Source organism: Fukomys damarensis, unplaced genomic scaffold (genome assembly GCF_012274545.1).
Source record: "Fukomys damarensis isolate Sample0158 unplaced genomic scaffold, DMR_v1.0_HiC HiC_scaffold_2, whole genome shotgun sequence".
NCBI classification, from domain to species: Eukaryota; Metazoa; Chordata; class Mammalia; order Rodentia; family Bathyergidae; genus Fukomys; species Fukomys damarensis.
In genome coordinates this window covers 49,139,989-49,147,181 of record NW_022900914.1, presented here as the reverse complement: position 1 = coordinate 49,147,181, position 7,193 = coordinate 49,139,989, and the positions used below count along the sequence as shown (strand labels likewise).

Sequence of the window (7,193 nt, the reverse complement as noted above, 5' to 3'; positions counted from 1 at the left end):
GTCCAGCTCACAAGCACGGTGACACCACACACACACACACACACACACACACACACACACACACACACACACACATATTTTAATGCAACAAGCTATGAAATTATTTTAATGGATTAAAAAAAGAAAAATCCTAGCAACAGAACATGAATTTTAAGTTGGCATTTTCTACAACTGTATATATTCCAAAGTAATTGACTAATATTTTCTTACTGTTGGCATTTCAATATAGTCCTAAGGAAATGGTTAAAAAATATTTAGTACACAAAATCTGAAACAGAATTTGTATTTCTGATTTACAGCGTGAAAGGCAATCAACTTCTACTTAAAACCTTAACCAGTGATGAAATACACTTCAAAAACATAAGCATTTGGACTGACAGTCTTTACTATCGGTTAAAAATGTTCTGATGTCTGTTGCTGATGGCATTTAATCCAACGTGCAAAAAAAGTGCAACTACTTTTTCTTGAAATATGTAAGACCAACACCACTATTTACACACTTAAAGGATTTTAAATTTATTAATTTAAGTAAGCATGTTGCATCTTCTTTACGGATAAATCAGGTGCTTCAGGGAGCCCAAAAGCTTAATGACATTCTGTGAAGTTACATTAATGTAACTGAAAAAGCAGATCTGTTTCTTGTTCTAACTTTGATCCTAAATATAAATCTCACTTCAAAAATCAGTTGAGAATTATTTTGGTCTAGGAAATCCTGGAACTGCTGCACATGTGGGAATCTTGTCGCTGAGGACCTTTTCTACTCTTCTCACCCTGGTCCCACGGTGACACTATTTTAAAATTCATGCAAGTGAAATAAAGCTGGACCCAGCACTTGGAAGGCTGAGGCTGGAGGATTGCCGCGAGTTTGAGGCCAGCTGGGGCTGCACAAGATCAGACTGAGCTACACAGTGAGACCCTGTCTCGAAAAAAAAAAAAAAAAAAGATACACAAGCTTAAATATCATGTGGTTCTCTTACATGAGGAACCCAAAATAAAAAGATCATAGAAAATAAGCAGATAGCTCTTTCCCAAATGGGAAGATTGCGGTGAGGGGATGAAAAAAGAATTAAAATGCCTTATGTATATGTACCAGCTCCCATCAGGAGGAATGAAATCATTATGTAATAAAAAATGAAACCACAAAGAATGGCTGCTATCAAGAAATCACACAATAACAAATGTTGGCAGGGTTGTAGGGAGAAAGGAACCCTTCTCCATTGTTGGTGGGAGTGCAGACTGGTGCAACCACTATGGAAATCAATATGGAGATACCTCAAAAAGCTGGGACTAGAGGTTCCACTTGACCCAGCTGTCCCTCTGCTGGGTATCTTTCCAAAAGAATTAAAAGAATCATATCACAGTGACATATGTGCACCCATGTTTATAGTGGCACAGTTTGTAATAGCTAAAACTTAGAATACAGCCCATTTGCCCATCAGTTGGAAACTGGATAAAGAAGATGTGGTTTTTTGATACAATGGAATACTACTCAGCCATTAAGAATGATAAATTACATTCATTCATAGGAAAATGGATACATATTGAGGATATACTCCTAAGTGAAATAAATAAGTCACACATGTGTAAATACCAAATAGTTTCTCTAGTGTGAAAAACTATAATAGTACACAAGATCCTTATGAGATAATTAACAATGTGAAATAGGAAGTAAAGGGCTAAAGGTGTAGGGAAAGCGGGAAGGGTAAGGGAAAGGGAATAAGGGAAAAGAAAAAAATATGAGAAAATAAAAAATGGAAATAAAATATTTGTAAATGGGGAGGGAGGAGCGGGTAAAGGGAGGGCAGGGACAAGGGGAAAAAATGAGAACCAAGACCTGTCATGTAAAGGTACAAGATCCCAGTAGTGAATGTACGGTACAGTACACCTAGAATGTACCAAAAAACTCTATAAAAAGAAAAAAATGAAAAAAAGATATTCTGTTAATGTATTTTTGAATAGTGTAAAATAAAGATAATGCTGTTTTGGTTTTTTAAAACCTGAACTTTGCATTTTGTTGTTCTTTTTTTTTTTTTGGTACTGATGATCAAACTTGGGTCCTTGTACTTGCAAGGCAGGTGGCAGAACCACTGAGCTAAATCCCTGGCCCTGAACTTTGCATTTTGAGTAATTTTGGGCTTTCTTGATATTTTTAATATTTTTGACATTAAACTCATTTTTGATGGTGTTAAGGTTGAAACGTCAGATGGTGATCACAGAATAGCAATTTTCCTTCTGTTAATCACAAATAATGTACTTTGGAAAGTGATTTTTAGTGAGAAAGATGAACTAACCATTCATATTTAAAAAAATAGAAATCTTTGGTCTTATATATTGATTAAGAAATGAGAAGAATAAATTAGGAAAACTCAGGGTGTGAGGGTTACATAAAAGAGCAAAAGACAAAGCTTATGAGTGAGGCAGACCTAAATAGAACCAAAATAAAACAGTGGGCCAGTGGAATTGTGTCTTTGTTTTACATATTTAAGGTGTATGTGTCTTTTTTCCACTTTGATTACAGTTGTACTTGTGTTCAGTATCGATAGTGAAGATCGGAGGGGCCAGGGATTTAGCTCAGTGGCACTGCACCTGCCTCAGAAGTGCAAGATCCTGAGTTCATCCTAAGTATCCCTCCCCCCGCCCCAAAATTGAAGACTGGTCTGGCCTGTAGTTCAGTGGTGGAGTGATTGCCTTGTGAGGCTCTGGGTTTCATCTCGAATACTACAAGAATATAGTAAAAAAAGGCATTTCATTTGTTTCATTCAGAAACAAATTTTATTCTTATAGCTTATTTTCTCCCTTTTGTCTATGATTAAACCAATTCCAATGGGCACTGTATATTAAGACAAATGAGTTTGTGTGCAATTTTAGCTGTTAATGCCTGATTAAGCCTTTTGCAGTTTACATCATTGAGTCTAAGGAGGAGGGGGCTATGCAACTTTTCCTGAAAGCAATGAATACTGGTTTTCTGGTTGGTGATTCTGTATGTGACTGAAAAACATTTTTTGGGGGGGTAACAGTAATGTTGTAGTAATTTGTACATGTTACTTTTCACAAAATTGTGACTTACTTTCAGTATATCTATTTTATTTACTTAACTCTACATTTCTTGTTTTGTAGACAAACTCGCTGATATCCACAATACTAGTTGTTTAAACAGGACTAATTACCTCATCTGCAGGTGAGTTGCCAACTCCAGAGGTAAATTATGTTTAACTTTTTATTTTTTGCTGGATTAAAATACTAATGTAAGCTTGTTGGAAAAAGACAATAAGTATAGAAACATGTGATGTAGAAAGTAATCTTTTCCCTCATTCAGAAGTTACCATCATTAACAATTAGTCACTTTTTCATCTCTGGGACAAACTATCCCAACACATACAACTTAAAGGAGATTATGTAGTTCACAGTTTGAGTGGGTTCAGTCCATGGTAGGCTAGCTCCATGGTAGAAGGGCACAGAAAAGAAAAGCTGCTCATACTATAGGGACTAGGAAGGAGAGAAAGAACAGAGGAGCCAGAGACAAAAATACAGCCTTCCACATTGAACACCCCAGTGACCCAACTTTTCCACCTAGACCCCACCTCTGAACAGCACCTTCAGCTATGAACTTATCAGTGGATTAATGCTTTGATGAGTAGAGTGCCCCTGTGATCCAGTCATCACCTTATGCTGAACACTTAAGACTCTGGGGGGATATTTTAGAGCTAAACCATAACAATAATTTTGTATATATCCTTTTAGATTTCAAAAAAGGAAATACAAGCATGTGTATGTAGTTTATAGTATAGTAAACCTTCTGTTTAAGGTAATGTGTTGTAGATAAGTTTCTATGAAAGTACTTAGAAACCTCATTCTCTTTAAAGGCTGTATTTTTTTCTCCATATACTGGTGAACTTGAAAGTCAGAAATTTTTATTTTTTATTTTTTCAATGCTGGGAATCAAACTCAGAACCTTGTGCTTGTGAGGCAGGCGTGGTGCCCCTGAGCTATATAACTGGCCCAGAAATGTTTAACATTGTAAATTTAAAGTAGTAAGCATTCCTCCATGAACATCTTTGAATACATATGCAATGAAGCAAAGAGTATGCATTCTTTTTTTTGTTTTTTCTGTACCAGGGATCAAACTTAGGATCTTGCACTTGCAAGATAGGCATGGTGCCACTGAGCTAAATCCCTGAATTCTTTCATTTTTGTGGATATTGTTACACTGTGCCTTTCTGTTTGTTTATTCAGAAAATACTCGTTGAACATCTGGTATGTGGGGGTACTGTGCTTAGTGTGAGCAGAGAGACTATAACCATCCTCTGTGAAGGAATATATATGAAAGAATCACACAAGTACATATAGAATTATAACTCTGACAGGTGTTATGGAAAAGGATATGGTATTGTGAAGGCATTTATTAAAAAAGATTTGACCTCGGCTTGGGCCCACCCCCACTGCCGGGCCACTGCCATTGCTCCAGCGCCAGGAAGGTAGCTAGCTGTGCAGGCGCCCTTGATCCCCCCGCCCCGAACTCTCAGACCTCCTGATTGTGCCAGTCTTTGGACCCACTCTGCAGAGGCAGAGGTGGTCATAAAGGGTATTTTTCTGAGTTCCCAACATTGAACATCTTTAAAGAAAGGGCATGGGAAACCTGTAGTAGAACTGTGTGGAGTTCAACCATTCAGGAGGTCGGGGAACTCAATCTGGGCCTTGCAGCCTGAGGTCAGTCTGTTTCGTGGAGTTCTACCATCAGCTAGCTGCGCATGTTGTATACTATGACAGCAGAAATATAGTCTGAACTTTCAAATCCATATTTTTCTTTCTTTTCCTCATTCCACTCTGCAAAGTTTTTTTTCTGTCCTTTCTCCAACTCAGTCTCTTGCTCCACCATATTATCCCTCATCTCCCTTTCTGTTTCTGCTCCTGCCCTAACTCAGATATCTTCTTCTTTTATCATTTTTTCTCTTTTCTTTATGTTCTTTTCTTCTGTCATTCTACCTCAAACAGGGGTCAGTGGTTTCAAGGGAAAGTGAGCCCCTATTACTGTTAAGGGGATATATTCTTGTCTTTATACTTCTACTCTGTCTATCCCTTTTGAATTTAACAGTTTCCTGAAGATTGTATGATCATTCTATGTCCTCTGGCTTCACTTGAAACCTTCTCCAATTCTTTTACTTATCTACTCCTCTCGTCCTAGCTCTGTCTGAGCCCCCATCCTAAATGGTAAATATATTATGTTGAAAAGTTTGTTCACTGCAGACATGTTTGGGACTGCTTCTTTGATTTTTTTATTAAAGATTGTAAACATAGATGATAAGAAATGAAGATACTAAATAAAAATTTCAAATATACATATATATATGACAGCAAAAAAAGGATATGAAATAAGATTTATGTAACAGACTAATTTAAATACATTAGTTTGATATGATCTTCAAACATTATGTTCTTTCTTATTTTCTTATAATATTTTTGAAATAATGTAATTATAAATAAAAGAAAGTTATATATTATAGTTGAGAAACTGTCCTCAAAATTTTATGATTTATAAACTCCTTGGTTTTTTAATTGATAAATATCATATACTTGTTGATTGTACCACTTACATTTTCTAACAAAACTTCCCACAGAAAAAAATGTACTTATATATTTGAAATCCAAAAGCAACTAAAAAAATTCACATTTTTAAGATCAGATTTTTCTGTTTCTATTTTATTATATCCCATACTTATTTTTATTATATTTTTATAAGCATAATGATAGAATTTAACACCAATAGATATGTAATATTCTTCCCAAATGAATGACTGTGAATTAAGTCAAGCATGTAAGTTAAAGAAATCATAAGGTTGCCAGAGAAACTATCAATATGCCAAATGTGCACAATCCTACCACATTCATGCCCATGTTTCTCATTTAATAGTGCACACACATATGTAAAAACATACCCCCCACACATATATACAATGCATATTTTCTACAACACAATATATACTTAGGTATAATAAAACAGTGCAGTGATGTGTGGAATGTTGGTGATTTGTATAATTTGAGAAAAAACAAATATCATCTTTAAGGGAGTTGGAGAATTTGTAATATGTACCAGATACTAAATGATATTAATGATTAGGTATAGTTATAATAAAATTTACTTAAAAATTAATATTCATCATCAGTAGAAAATAGGTACAAAGATATATTGATAACATAACAACATTTGTCTTAACAAATTTTGAAAGAAACTGTAGTGACAGAAAAGGAAGTTTGTAGAAAGCAGAGATGAAAGAAGAAAATGACAGATGGACCTTAATACTTTTCATGCTACTCATCTATATAGATTTCATAAATTCTCAAATAAAAAGCAAAGAAAATGAGAACCAAAATAACTCATCAATTTGGTAGACCAACATACAGAGACAAGGATTAATGTATTGATAAATTTTAAAAATATAAATGTAAAGCCTGAGATTTAGCTCAATAGTGCTGCACCTGCCTAGCCAGAACAATATGCCGAGTTTAATCCCCAGCATCAGAGGAAGAAAAAGAAAAAGAAAAAAAAAGAAGAAAAGAGGGGAAAAAAAGCATATATACTTTCTGATATACTCAATAAATTAAAAATAAATTATTTGTTATCTCTTCCTCTTGAATTGTTCCCTTCACAAGGATGTAGTGAATTTCTTTGTCTCTTTCAATCAGTTTAAGTTTGAAACTTATTTTGTCTGTGAATAAGATTGCTACCCCTGCGTTTTTGGAGGGGAGGGAGCTCCTGTTACATGAAGAAGTTTTCTGTCCTTTCACTTTAGGTCTATGGGCTTCTTTTACACTACACCTGTCTTGTATACAACATATTATTGAATCTTGCTTCTTAATCCATTCTGCTGGTCTATTTCTCTTGATTGGTGAATTGAGGCCATTAATATTGATGGTTATAACTGATATGTACTAACTTATTATTATCATGTTTTTTTTCACCTTCTCCTTTTAGTTTCTTGGCTTGCCTATGTGATTTGCTCTGTTGGGCCTCATTATGTTGTTACCTTCATTGTCTTTTTCTAGGATATTGTTTAGAATTCATTGTAGTGCTGGTTTGGTATTCATAAAGTTTCTCAGGTGTTTTCTCATTTTATTTTTTTAAATTTTAAATTGAATTTATTGGTACACTCTAAGTAGACAGTACAGTTACATTCATTACTGGGATCTTGTACCTT

At 34.9% G+C, this 7,193-nt stretch overlaps 1 protein-coding gene across 1 annotated transcript in view; it reads right to left on the bottom strand.

The window, feature by feature from the left end:
• The window catches only part of CUNH2orf78 (chromosome unknown C2orf78 homolog), a 23,657-nt gene that overhangs the window by 636 nt on the left and 15,828 nt on the right, over positions 1–7,193 (bottom strand).